Source organism: Urocitellus parryii, chromosome 7 (assembly GCF_045843805.1).
Source record: "Urocitellus parryii isolate mUroPar1 chromosome 7, mUroPar1.hap1, whole genome shotgun sequence".
NCBI classification, from domain to species: Eukaryota; Metazoa; Chordata; class Mammalia; order Rodentia; family Sciuridae; genus Urocitellus; species Urocitellus parryii.
This window is the reverse complement of record NC_135537.1, coordinates 129,378,146-129,393,789: the sequence shown is the minus strand read 5'-3', so window position 1 is coordinate 129,393,789 and position 15,644 is coordinate 129,378,146.

Below are 15,644 nucleotides of genomic sequence, written 5' to 3'. Positions count from 1 at the left end.
GAGTATGTGCTCACCCTCAATATGAGGCCAAGGAATGGATCCCTCCACTTCTCTGGGGGACCTGGGGGAAGGGCGTGGTGGGGTGCTCACACAATTACCCAATGCTTTCCCACCTCACCTTACTTTCTTTTTTTGAACCAGATGAAGTGGTTTTTAGACTGGGGCTGCAACTGTGGGTACCAGAAACAGGGATGATTCCAAGGCGAGATTTGCAATTATTCTTTAAACCATAAAGTTTTAAAATTCAGAATTCCAAGGGCTAAATGAGGTTAATTGTGTCTTTTGTGGGGGAAAGATACTGGGGATTGAACCTAGAAATGCTTTATCACTGAACCACATCCCAATCCTTTTCTTGTCTTTTCTTTTCTTTCTTTCTTTTTTTTTTTTTTTTTTTTTTTTTTTTTTTTTTTTGAGACAGGGTCTCCTGCTTCAGCCTCCCACATTGCTGGAATTACAGGTGTTCTCCACTGAGCCCAGTGGTGGATTGTGTCTTTATCCATCTGGAAAAATTGGGGGTTAACAGTGAATATAGCTAACATCCTCTATTCAAGGTGATTATCTATTTCTGTACCTGCATTAATTATACTGAAGGGATGGGAGTGGACTGAGAGGGACACTTGCTAGAATAATATAGCCAATAGCATTCTGGACCTGCATAGCAGATAAACTTACCATCTCCTTCAAAAGTGGAAAAGGTAGGATATAAATGGAGAGAAGAATGGTTGTAAAAGAATTTAAAAAAATGGGCATGAAATTAGGGACATCCAATGCTCCAACAACACCTCGCAAAAGGCTCAGAGCGTGTGATGTCATTGTCTCTTAGCTTAACTATACAGAGGCCTGAAGGGGTAAAGCCAAGATCGGTGCTGCTTTTAGAACCTGTTGGAACCATATGGAAGTCTGGAAATAAATTCCTTTTACCACTGGCCAAACAGCTGATCAGGAGGTAGATCTGAGCATGCCTCCTATCTTCTTTTTAGTCGACTTACAACAAAACTCTTTCTGCAAAAAGTGACACCACAATATGATCAAAAAATTATGCCACAATAAGATCTTCATGGCTTGGGCAGCAAGCCCTTACTCAGCAATGATTTTCCAGGTTATATCTACTGTCAGTTTCATTTTGTGTTAATGTTAACCTTGTTGCTAAGATTCAAATATCTTATGTGAACAGATCTTGTGATAATACTGATATGGATAATCAAATGTATTGGGAAAATGATTGGCCTGGAGAAAGAAATGGATTTGGCTAACCATTGGCTAATTTCTATGCTACTATGCTTCAAGAAGCCCAAGCCACATGGAAACACCTACACAGAGAAGTAGAGAAGTCTTTAAATCACTGTCCCAGCTAAGCTGTCAGGGAACAGCAGCACCAGTTGACTGTCATGTCCGTGAGCCATCCTAGAAGTCGCCGTCAGCACCATGTGGAGCAGAACTGCCCAGGTGACCACAAGCACATTTACAGAATCATGAAATGCTTAAAGCCACTCAATATTGTGGTATTTTATTTACTAGAAATAAATAAACAAAACATGGGATTCTGCCATCCACCCTCTCCCCACTTTCCAGAATGCTCACTCCTTTGGTCTGTTCTTATTTCCTCCCTCATTCTTCTTATCTTTGTGGGTTTATGCCTAATTTTTATCCCTCTGTTGTGCTTTTAGTGGGGTTTGGGGAGACAGGAGATAAATAGGTCTATTTAATCTGTTCTATTAAAAGTTTCTCCTGTGTTCTTACTCACAACATATTCCCTCTACTTCTTCTTTATTGCTGATCTGACTCTGTTCAGAGACAACTCTCAGACTCCACAAACCCCAGACTGGGGAGATTTGGGCTCAGTGTCCTCTTCATCCTCCAGTACTTCTTTGAGGGGCATGCCATTCATCTCTTCCCCCTGTCAACCATCCTTGGGGACCACGACCATCCATTGCCCACTGACTGAACAGCACACCCTCCTCCCTCCTCTTTTTTTTATTATTTTATTTAATTTTGTGCTGGGGATGGAACCCAAGGCCTTGCACATGCTTAGCAAGCATTCTACCATTTAGCTAAACCATCAGGCCTTTTTTTTTTTTTTTTAAGGATTTGGCCTCCAGCTTCTGGGTTCAAGTGATACTCCTTTTTTAACCTCCCAAGTGGCTGGGACTACTGGTGTGTGCGACCACACCCAGCTGTGCACATCCTCTTCATCAGCTTTTGAGCTTCTCATTCTTTTTCTTGTTGCTGTTGTTATGGGAGATTGAATTCAGGGGCACTCCACCACTGAGCCACATCCCCAGCCTTATTTTATATTTTATTTAGAGATGGGGTCTCACTGAGTTGCTTAGCACCTCGCTTTTGCTAAGGCTGGCTTTGAACTCATGATTACTCCTCCCTCAGCCTCCTGAGCTGCTGGGATTATAGACATGGGATACCACACCCGCTGAGCTTCTCATTCTATTTCTTCTTTTTTTTTTTTTGAGACTGATTTTAACTATATTTTGTTTACATTTTACATTTGTTTCATACCAAGTCTTTGAAACCCAGGGTGAATTTTATACTTATATGTCAACACTAATGCAAAACTTTTTATCAGGAATACTTGATCTGTATTTAGATTTCATAAAGAGCTTCTCATTCTTGTGACTTCAATATCCCCATGATCAACCAGCCACTTTAGGTTGCCTTCTCCTCCACTTCCATCAGTCACCCCGTCTAAGGACCAGCCCCCAACTGTGCCATCTCCTGGAACTGCCCCACCTCTGAAGTTATTATTATTAGTTCAGGCTGGCTGCTGCTCATCACAAGGGCTTAGTGAGAGGTCTCTCCTATCTGAAACTAATCCTGAAATCGGTTCGTCCCCCTCGTTCTCCCCCCACCCCACAATCCCCGTCTACTTTGGGTCTTTTTCTTCTCTTTCACCTGTTTCCAAAGGACTGCCTAGCACTATTCCTCCAGCTTCTAGTAGAAGAGCCTGGTTTTGTCTGTAAGTTTTGTCTCATCCCTTGTCATCTGGATTAAACTGGATCCACCCTCAGCCCCATGAGACCCAGACATTGTCAATCCATCCCTTGCCCATTGACAGATGGGCTTAACCAAAGTCAGGCCAAACAGAATCAAGACACTCAATTCTTATATTTTTGTTAAAGCCATTAGATAACTGGAGCCTCTTGGATTTAAGTCTGAAAGGCTGGGAGGCCAAAGCTGCAGCAGCCAATTTGCCACTGAGAGGAGGGCCTTTTAAATCTGATAACAGAGGAGGGTAAAACCCTAACAGACCTGCGGTTGTCAATGCCTGAATCTGGTTAACTTAAGTTTTCAGTTACCATTACCCATTCAAGCTTTCTACCTTAAGTCTAGTTGGTCTTGTGGCTCTCAGTGAATTTATCAGATCATTTTAAAGTGGAAAGAAAGAAAAGAAAAGAAAAGAAAAGAAAAGAAAAGAAAAGAAAAGAAAAGAAACAGCTGGGCCTGATGGTTTACACCTATTAATCTCAGCAATTTGGGAGGCTGAGGCAGGAAGACAAGTTCAAGGTCACCCAGAGCAATTTAGCATGACCCTGTCTCAAAATAAAAAATAAAAAGGGCTGGGGATATAGCTCAGTGGTTGAGTTCCCTGGGTTCAATTTGCTCAGGTATACACACACACACACACACACACACACACACACACACACACACACACACACTCACACCACAAAGAAATGGGTGGGTAGGGAAGGAAAAAGCTCCAGACATAGTCTACAGCTCCCCCTAGTGGATTTTTTTTCTAAAGAATCTAGATAACAGGCCTTAATTTTAATCCAGCGTGTGGTCCCTGTAGTCTATTATGTAGTAGATCTAGGTCAATTTAGAACATCTTTCCTAGTTAAAAAACCGTAATTGCTTTTATTTATAATCCTGAACACAGCCCATTCTTAGATATTTTGTAGTTCAGAAGTATAATCCCAAATGAAATATATACCAGAATCATACAGTGGGTTTTGAATGCACTAGAATATTAAGAAATAATTTTCATAACTAGAAATTTATTGGTTTTCGTTGACAGCAAAGTCAAGCAATTGTAGGCTGAGCGCTCACCCGAGGGACTCCCGGGAAGAAGGTGGAAATGTCTCCCTAGCAGAGAAGCGGGTCTGGGAGTGGGGTCCAAGTACCCCAGGCAGCAGGGTTTCTGAGCTGCACTGGTGCTTGCTTAGTGATGGAGCCATCGCACTGGCATTCCTTCACCAAGTCATGGGAAGAAGGTTGCGGAGGCTGGTGCAGAAGCCAGAGAAGAAAGGGCACAGCACCTTGTAAATTCCAGTCATCCATCCCAACCCCTACTTCCGGAACCTGCGGTACCAGACCAGTCTGAAGCCCACCCACTGTGGTCAGAGGAGGGGAGGTGGGCGAGAGTGACCCTATACCACCCTGTCCTCCACAAAGCAGTAGGCAGATTAGTCCCAGATGCCCTTAAGTCTAAATGCAACTGGAGCCCAGGCCGATCCTCGCCTTGTCCTCGGGGCGCCCCCTGATGGCTGATCTGGTCTCTGCAGAAAAACTGAGTTTATCAGTGCTCTCCCAGAATCCAGAGGACTGACAGCCCAGATACCAAGCCCTTCGCTGTGGTACCCCATGGGAGGAGAGGGCCGGATGGAGAAAGCAAATAAATCTATACAAAGTTTCTAACACCATTAGCCTCCACCTCCACCGCCAACTGGGAACAGTCAGTGGAGAACCACGCCAGAAGTAAGGACCATCAAACATTCTGGAAAAATGGAAAAGGAAGAACGATCGCTCAAAAACAATCTCCAGGGAAATTTATGCAAGATATGCAAATTCATATTCTCATTAATATTAATGGAGCACCTTACATTAATAAAAAAACAACTTAGGGCACAAAATGTGGTACATCCATGTAACAGAGTACTATTTAGCATGAAAATGAATGAGAGTCTAACATGTTACAACACTGATGAACCCTGATAACCTTATGCTAAGTGAAATAAGCCAGACACAGAACAAATAGTGCACGATTCTAGTTATATGAGGAACTTAGAGGAGGCAAACATATAGTGAGGAAAGTGGCATAAAAGTTACCAGGCTGGAGAGTTGGGGGGATGCTGAAGTTGTTGTTTAATGATATGGAGATTTTCTTGGGGATAATGAAAAAGTTTCAGGTATAGATAGTGGGGATGATTACACAAAATTGTGACTTAATGCCATTGAATTGTACACTGAAAAATGGTTAAATGGGGGCTGGGGTTGTGGCTCAGTGGTAGAGCACTCACCTAGCACATGCAAAGTGCTGGGTTTGATTCTCAGCACCACATAAAAATAAATAAATAAAATAAAGGTATTGTGTCCATCTGCAACTAAAAAACATTTTAAATGGTTAAATGGTAAATTTTATGTGTATTTTACCACAGCCCTCTCCCCCCCCCAAAAAGGAGCAAAGAACAAGAAAGAATTCTTGGGAATTCAGAACCTAATGATAAAAAGGAAAAAAAAAGAAAAGAAAAGAAAGAAAGAAAGAAAGAGAAAGACTATAGAGAAAAACTAAATAGAAGCAGAGAATAATGAAATGGAATCTACTCTAAATACATCATGATTTAGAATACCAGCCTAGGAGTCAGCACCCAGGATCCCAAGTTTGAGGCCAGCCTGGGCAACTTAAGGAGATCCTTGGCACCTTAGCAAGACCTTGCCTCAGAATAAAAAATAAAAGGATTTGGTTCAGTGCTAAAGGCCCGGGGGGTTCAATCCTCAGTACCAAACAAACCAACCAACCAGCCAAGAACTCTCTTAGAAAAATTTTGAGAACCCTATTTTGATTTATAATTATTTCCATCTTTAGTAAGTCTTATTTCCAAACCGTCTACGGCCCCAGTGTGATAAATCAGGCATCAACTCCAAAGCACAGTGTTTATTGCAAAATGTAAAGAAAATATCCCTTCCAGTTTTTCTCAGGGCTGAAGGGCAATGATGGAGCCCCTAAGAGAAGGGTAAGATGGGGGGGGGGAATGCCAGCTGAGAGGAAGAGTTGAAGTCTGCTTCTTCAGGGAGCAAAGCCCAACCCCTCAGGTCCTGGAGGCCATAGGAAGGGGTGTTACGGTTTAGATTTTTCAACCCAATGGCCATGGGTTGAAGGCTTAGTCAGCAGCCTATTGTGCCATTGGGAGGTGGTGGCAACTTTAGAAGGTGGAGCCTAGTAGGAGGAAGTTAGGTCATTGGGGACAGGCCCTTACCCAGCTCCTTCTTGTCTCTCTTTGTTTGCTTTCTCATTGCAGCCTTCCCTGCCACACGCTCCTGGGTCATGATGTGCTGCCTTACCACAGGGCTAACCATGTCCTGAAACCTCAACCATAGGTCAAAGGAAATCTTTCCTTCTTTAAGTTGATTTTCTCAAATATTTTTATCATAGCAAGAGAAAGCTGATAAACACAGGGGAAAAGAAAGAAGCAGGTCAGAGAGATCAGGCCCCTATGTTATGTTCCCTTCTTGGTTTAGAATTGGGAACTCCTGATATGGTGAAACCATCAAGTGGGTATTGTGGGAGCTCATGGAAGTTTCAAACCAGAAGAGCATCAAAGAGAGCATCTAATCTGGAGGAGGCAGATTATCAAGTTAATATATTTTCTTCTGCTTGTCACTATGAGAAAGTAAGGAAGAAAAGATTAGTTGTAGGGATAAGGAGTCTTCATTGTCTGTCCATCTGAGTGTGCTGGTTAAATCTTTTTTTTTTTTTTTTTTTTTTTTTTTTTTGTAGCTAAATGTTTGAAAAACTTAATGCAACTTTCCAGTGGCTTGGGAGGCCCAGGCAGGAGGATTGCAAGTTCAAAGCCAGCCTCAGCAACTGAGGCAAGGCCCTAAGCAACTTAGAGAGACCCTGTATCAAATAAAAAATAAAAAGGGCTGGGGATGTAGTTCAGTGGTAAAGACCCTGGGTTCAATCCCCAGTACCCCAAAACTAACAAAACAAAATAATAACTTGCAGAGTGCCCCTCTTCTCTCTTTCCCTCCCTCTTTCTTCTGTCTAATTTGAGCTCCCTTGCAGCACAGCAACCTCAGGGTCTTCAGACTGCTTTGCATGGTGGCATTTATGACTTAGCCTTAAAATTCACATGACATCACATTTGCCATTACCACAAGGCCCGCCTAGATTCAAAGGAATGGGACATAGATATTGCTTCCCAAGGAAGAGGGCCAAGGTCACATTGTGGGACATATGTGTGACATGAGGGATAGTGTTGTGGCCAGCTTTAGAAAATATAATCTGCCACAGCCTGCCCTCTGGTCACAACGATCCACATTCCTCCCACAAGAAAATACAAGTCTCAGCCTATTATGGCATCAACTCAAAGTCTAGGATTTCAGCAACCAATTCAGGTCCAGATACAGATGAGGCTTCATAGATGTGGTTCGTCCTGAGTTAAGTATGAGGTCACCCCAGCCCTGTGGTCTGGACAAAAGCTCCCCCTGCAAGGTAGCCTGGTAACATTCTGCCAGCACTTTCTGAACACCTTCTGCATACCTGGCTATGGAAAATCTGGACCAATAAGAAAGACCCAGAATCTGCCAACACAAGCTTTTGATGGAGATTTTCCCTCCATGGCTGCCACTGTATGAGCTGGTTCCTCTACTTGGATGCCATCTCTAATTGTGGAACTTCCTTCAGGTTCATTAACTTTAGAGCATCCAATTCATGCTGAATTCAGGGTTTTGGACACTAGCTGATAAATATTTGGAAGGTTCCCACAGTGGTTCTGTCAATCAACCTCATTTTCCATTTTGGAAAGTATGTAGCAGTGCCTGTTTTGCTGTTATTCAAAAATAGTTATCTTATGGGAAATGGGAATACTGAGAGCAAAATTCTCCTAAACGTTATATAATTGAGTCAAAGGTAAAAATGTTTCCCAATAGCAGGGTGTTTGCTAGATTAAGCTGAGGGATCCTGTAGACTGTGTGTTCAGTTGTCAAGGAAGCGAACAAAATATACAAAATTCTGGAAATGCAACATTGAAGACTGAGTCTCAAATGTGCTACATTAGGGCTGGGGATATAGCTTAGTTGATAAGATGCTTGCTTTGCACACACAAGGCCCCAGGTTCAATCCCCAGTACCAAACAAAATTATGTGCCCCATTATTGGGGACTTGATGTCAGATTATTTGGTATATTGACATTTTTTAGGATGAGAACCTTCCTGATGGCCTGTAAGTCCAACTTTGTCACTTTAGATTTTAGTTCATATTTTCAGGTGTGACATGCAGCACAAACTAAAAAAAGACCTGCATTTAATTTTCTATGACTTTTATAACAAATTGCTATAAATTTGGTGGCTTAAAACAACACAGCTTATTCTCTTACAGTTCTGGAAGCCAAAGGTCCAAAAGGTGCCCTTTCTGGAAGCTCTACGGGGAATGCATTGGCTGGCCCTTTCCAGCTCCTAGAGCTGTGTTCCTCGTATTCCTTAGCTTGCAGTTCTTTCTCTAGCAGCCGAGCATTTTGTTTCCGTGTCACATGGCCTTCTTCTCCTGTGTCAGCCCTCCCTTTGCCTCCTTCTTATAAGGACACTTGTGATTACATTTAGGACCCACTCAGGTAATCTGGGATAATCTCCCCATCTCAAGATCCTTCAACTTTCTCATCACATAGCTATATTCCATGCTTTATATGCATTCAAGTGGGGAAATGCTATTTAAGAAATGAAGTCAGGGGCTGGGATTGTGGCTCAGTGGTAGAGTGCTCGCCTAGCACACATGAGGCACTGGGTTCAAACCTCAGCCCCACATGAAAATGAATAAAGATATTGTGTCCACCTACAACTCAAAAATACATAAATAAAAAAAAGAAATATAGTAAATCTATAGCTAAGAACATAGGCAATATCCAAAACATACTGTAAAATGAAAAATACAAATTAACAATTAATAGATATTTAGAAAATATAACAGAAAAAAGAACCTATGAGAGTACTATAAAAGATAAAATACCTTCTAATAACAAGAAACTTAAACCAATTTAAAGAAACACTTGAAACATTGCAGAAGGATAGAAAAATAGGTAAATAAATGAAAAGCGTATGCTATATACCTGCATAGAAAGATTTATTATCATAAAAAATTTTCCATTAATTTTAAATTTAGGGGCTGTGGCCGTGGCTCAGTGGCAGAACACTTGCCTAGCATGTGTGAGGCACTGGGTTTGATCCTTAGCACTGCATACAAAAATAAGCACATAAAATAAAGGTATGTTGTTTATCTACAACTATAAGAATTTTTAAATTTAAATTTAACATAATAACAAATTACTAGTGATATTTTTTTAAAAAACTAGGGAAATTGATCATAAAGATGATGCAAAATAAAAATTAACACACAAGGGACTAGTGATGTAGCTCAGTGGTAGAGAAATTTCCTAGCATGTCTGAGGTCTTACATTCAATCCCCAGTACCACCAGAAAAGGAAAAAGTTAACACACAAGAATAACAAGAAAGGGGCTGGGGTTGTGGTTCAGTGGTAGAGCACTTGCCTAGCATGTGTGAGGCACTGGGTTTGATTCTCAGCACCACATATAAAATAAAATAAAGGTCCATCAACAACTAAAAACAATTTTTTTTTTTAGTTTTAAAAAAAGAATAGCAAGAAAGATCTGGGAAGGAGGAGCAAGGAGACAATGAGGTGGGCAGGGGCTAATTCTCTTTGTTAACTAAAAATAGTTAATTCAATGAACAATTGTAGGATAACTGGAAGCCAGCCAGAAGTAAACAAAGTTGAGTTCATACCTGAGGTCTCACTTCAGGATAAATTCCAAAGGGCTCATGATTTAAGTAAAGGCCAAAGAAACTAGAAGCCCTTGAAGGAAACATTCAGGATGAATTGGTTTATAACCTCAAATTTTTAATGTCTTAAAATACAAAAAAGCAATTAAGAATTTTAAAAGACTGCATTTAAAAACAAGCTTGGAAAAACATACCCACATTTTAAACAAACAATATATACAAACTAGAAAAAAATTGTTGATCATGGCTAGGGATATAGCTCAGTTGGTAGAATGCTTGCCTTGCATGCACAAGGCCCTGGGTTCGATCCCAAGCACCATCCAAAAAAAAAAAAAAAAAATGTGGATCATACCAGCAAGTGTGTATTCTCTGATCATACAAAGAGCTCTAAAAGAGAACTAGGGATATAGCTCAGTTGGCAGAGCACTCACATAGCCTGTGCAAAGCCATGAATTCAATTCTCAGTCCTCCCCCCAAAAAACTTTTAAACGTTAAGACCAAAAACCCAAAGAAAAAGTGAGCAAAAGGTACAAATAGGCTGTTCTCAGAACATGATATGTGAATAGACTGCAAACATGAAAACATGTTCAGACTCATTCATGCAAAAAAAAATGCAAGAGTAAAAAACTCAAGAGTATGATAATGATAACTAGTGTTTTGGATATGTCTTTCCCCACCCCCTAGATATCAGATTGAAAAAAATTATAAAATGCATTGTGTAACCAGTCTGTGGCCAAAGTAATAATTTAGTTATTGCTTTTGGGGTATATATTGTTATAATCCCTACTGGGGACAACTTAACTTTATCTCTGCAAATTTCAGTGTATTTACCCTGGCACTTTGCCTTACAAATGAATGGCATGCATGCAAAATGAAGTCTGTATAAGTTTATTTACTGGAGCACTATTGCTAATAACAAAGATTAATTGGCTAACCACATTATAATGTTTCTATTCAATGGAATACTATGCACATATGATCAGCTCTCTATGAAACAAGAAGCAAAACTTTCAAGGTATTGGTAAAATAAAATAGCAAGGTACAGAATGATGTTACCTTTAATGTAAAAAGGAAACTATAAAAAAATGCACCCTCATTTTCTTGTGCATCCAGAAGAGCCTCCAAAAGATACACAGAAGCAAATTTAGGTGGTTTCCTCACAGGGAAACTGAGATGACAGGGAGGGAGGAACTTTTCACTATATTTTTTATTTTCGTAAAACAAATATAAAACATTTTTAAGGAAGGAAAAAATTTGTAAAGCAGTACATATAGTGAGGTATTTTCTCATGTGTGTGTTTTATTTGATTTTTGATACAAGATCTCCCCATTGTTATCCAGGCTACCCTCAGGCTTCTGGGTTCAAGTGATCCTCCTGCCTTAGCCTCCCAAGTAGCTGGGACTACAGAGCCTGCCACCAGTCCAGGCTTCATATGTGCCTTCAAAAAAGCTGCTAATGCTGGTGACCTTGAAGGGTCTTTCTTCTTTTTTTTTTCACTTACAAATTTTATATGTTTTAGTACAAGATATAGTTGTTTCTATAATCATAAATGAAAACAACTTTATTTATTTATTTACAGGGCCTTGGACATGCTGGGCATTTTTAATTTAATGGAGAAATGACATATCTTTCCTCCTCAATATTCTTTCTTTAAAACATATTTTTAGTTGTAGATAGACACAATACCTTTATTTTTATTTCTTTATTTTAATGTGGTGCTAAGGATCAAACCCAGTGCCTCAAACGTGCTAGGCGAGCGCATTACCACTGAGCTACAACCACAGCTTCCTTCCTCATCATTCAATAATTACCAACGGCACTTTAGTAGAATCCTGGCTTTCACCCAATATTTTTGCTTCAGTACCCCTTTCTAATTTAACTTGAACCATATTTATTTATTTGTTTATTTTAGAATCAGACCCTCCCTGTCCCCACTCTTCAGGAATTGTCTGCTACTCTTGAGATTCAGGACAAACTGGTTTCTTCCAAACGTTGTTTCACCTCATGAAACTTAAAAAATAACTTTTCCTTATATGTTGCTGCACTGATTTTACAAACCGAAACTTCTTACCCCTTCTGTCAACGCCTCCAAATTTCATGATTTTTCTTGAGCCAGGGGAGAGACTGAGAATCCCAGAGAGACAGACATTTTCTTTTTGCATCTAAAGAAAGAGAGAAAACAGGAGCTTCCTGAGTAGGAAACTCTGCTGGAGCTAAGGTTATTTATAGAAGTTGGATTTAAATATAATTCTGCCCTCTGATAACTCTAGTGACTGCTACTTTAAGATTTGGTGCCGCCCTTTATGTAAGAGGGCTTGTTTTGTTTCAGTACATTACAGATGGAATACAAATTAGCAGGCAACCGGACAAGAAGTATGCAAACTCTGATAAGCAACCCTGGAAGGGAGGGGCCGCATAGTATGTGGAAGCTGTCAGTGTAACCTTGGCCTGAGGACCAGGATTTGACAGATTGTACTTTGCAGCCATTGTAGAAAGCCATAGGTCAGCTCTTCAAACAATCAAATATAGAATTATTTGGCTATGGATGTAGTTCAAGTGGTAGGGTGCTTGTCCAGCATGACCATGGTTTGAATCATAGTTTGATCCTCAGCACTGCAAGAAAAAAAAAAATCATATGATTTGGCAATTCTGCTTCTGGGTATTTATGCGCCAAAGAACAAAAAAGGAGAGACTCAGAGATCTGTTGGTTCATAGCACTATTAGTCACAATAGCCAAAGGTGGAAGTAACCCCAGTGGTGGATGAATGGATGAATAAAATGTGATATACATACACAATGGAATATTCTTCAGCTTTGAAAAGCAATGAAACTCTGACACATTACAATGTGGTATGAACCTTGAAAACATTATGCCAAGTGAAATAAGCCAGATAGCAAAGGAAAATATTGTCTGATTTTACTTACATAATATATCTAAAATAGTCAAATTCATAAAGACATAAAAGTGGTGGTCACCAGTGTATGAGGAGAAGGGAAAGCAGGGAGTTAATGTTTCATGGTTGCAGAATTGCAGATGGGGAAGATGAAAAAGTTCTGGAGACAGATGATGGTTCTGGGGGCACAAAAAAGTGAATGTACTGAATGCCACAGAACTGGACACTTAAAAATAGTAATGATGGCACATTTCATGTTAAATATATTTTACTATAAAAATGTCTAAAAATCTGCTCTTCATCCTTATCTACGTTATCTGTCAGTGCATACACTCTAGAGGAAAATTGGTTGATTACTGATTTAGCCAAATCAGCCTCTGAGCCTCATTCTCATCTGAGAAATGGAAGATATGGTGGAGTTTTCATGATTCCAAGAGGCATTGTAGGAGAGGGCAGATGTGGGGAAATAATCCTGTGGAAGGTAAAAATCACAGAACTCTATAAATGAACATTGGCTCCATTACAATTTAGACATTTACTTTTTATTTTTAAATAATTAAAAATTTTTAGACAGGCTTGGTGGCTAATCCCAGCAGCTCAGAGGGCTGAGGCAGGAGGATTTCAAGTTCAAAGCCAGCCTCAGTAACTGTAGTAAGGCCCTAAGCAACTTAGTAATACACTGTTTCAAAATAAAAAATAAAAAGGGGTTGGGGATATAGCTCAGAGGTTAAGCACTCCTGGGTTCAATCCCTGGTACCAAAATAAATATTAAAAATTTAAATGATAAAATATTTTGAATATACAGAAAATCCCCAATTATAGCAATTATTTGTCTATCAAAACTTAACGTTTTCATGCTTTATCATACACACTATATATTTTATCTTTTGATCTTGATTATTATCTTTAGATATCTTTTTAAATTTTTTAGATATACATGGACACAATATCTTTATTTTGTTTATTTATTTTTATGTGGTGCTGAGGATTAAACCCAGTGATTCACATGTGAGAGACAAGGGCTCTGCCACTGAGACACAACCCCAGCCCAGATCTTGCTTATTATCATTGATCCTCACTAGAACAGAGATTTTTAACTCTTTATTTCATTGCTGTATCCTATAGCCTAGAATATCATCTGTCACAAATGAGAAATTTAATACATTTTTAATACCTTTATTTGATTTATTTATTTTTGAGTGGTACTGAGGATTGAACCCAGTACTATGTGTGCTAGGCAAATGCTCTACAACTGAACTACAACCTCAGCTCTCAATACATTTTTTGAATGAATGAATTAATGATTCCTTGAACAATTCTTCTCATATGCAAATGTTAGTTTCTCCTGGGTGGATTCCTACAAGTGGAGTTGCTTCTCCTCTGCTAAGTATTGCCAAACTGCCCACCAATTTACATTATCACCACTAATATCTAAGTTTGTGTTTCCACAGTTTGATATTATCACACTGCCTTGCTCTTGCCAATTTGATGGGTGTGAATGTTATTTCATTGTTTTGTTGTTTTATTTTGCATCTCCTTGTTTAATAGCAAGGCCTAGCATTTTCCTTAGGATTTTTCTTTGATCTGCTACTCATATCCTTGCCCATTTTTATACGGAGCTGTTTATCTTTTATAGAGGTGTAAATGCAGGTAGATATAGATAGTTATAGGTTCAGATAAGCAGAGAGTGCTTATACCAATCCATGGTTAGAGTTTTGCAAAATTTTTTTCTGGTCTAGCTTATGTTTCTTCATTGTCGTGTGCTTTTTGTGCCAGACTAAAAATTTTTTAATATTTATTTTTTAGTTGTAGATGGACACAATACCTTTATTTTATTTATTTATTTATTTGTTTATTTATTTATTTATTTTTATGTGGTACTGAGGATCAAACCCAGGGCCTTGCACATGCTAGGTGAGTGTTGTACTGCTGAGCCACAACCCAGCCCTAAAAACATTTTTTTAAAAAACAGTTTTTCAGTACTTGGGATTGAATTCACAGCCTAAGGGCATCCTACTAAAAAGCTCTGCCTCTAAACTACATCCCCAGGTCTTTCTGTTTTTATTTTGAGTTGGCAAATCAAGCCCAGGCTGGCCCTTGAATTTGTATTCTTCCTGCCTCAGCTTCCCAAGTACCTGGGATTACAGGCGGGTACCACTGCACCTGGCTTGAGACATTTTAAATTTTAATGTTTTAAAATGTATTAATCTTTCCTTTTATGACATGTACTTTATGTGTCTTAAGAACTCCTTTCCTAACCTGAGTTGATCCAAACATCTTCTTTTTAAATTTTCTTTGTGTGTGTGTGTGTGTGTGTGTGTGTGTGTGTGTACACACCAGGGATTGAACTCAAGGGCATTTGACAACTGAACAACATCCCCAGCGGTATTTTTTTTTTTTTTATTTAGAGACAGGGTCTCACTGAGTTGCTTAGTGCCTTGCTTTTGCTGAGGGTGGCTTTGAATTCACAATCCTCCTGCCTCAGCCTCCCAAGACACTGGGATTATAGGCGTGTGCCACCACGACCAGATACAAAATTTTTATCAACTTTTTATTGGAAAAGAACTGCAAACTTACAAAGTGTTACAGGATGTGGTGGCACATACTGATAATCTCAGCAACTCCAGAGGCTGAGGCAGGAGGATTGCAAGTTCAAGGCCAGTTTCAGCAATTTAGAGAGGCTTTAAGCAACTATTGTTAACATTTTATTGTATTTGTTTATAAATATACAGCCTATACAACATATTATATATCATATGTAATATTCCCCTGAACTATTTGAGGGTAAGTTCCATACATTATGATGGTTTATCCCTAAATACTTCAGTGTGTATTGTCCAAGAACAAGGATATTCTCTAACATAACTACTGTAGTTATTAACTTCATAAATTTACATTGATAAGTTTTAGAAAACTTCTAATCCATATTCCAATTATATCAGTTGTTTTTTTCTCTTACTACAGCATTTTTATAAGTATAAGTTTAAAGTGTTTCCCTACAGATA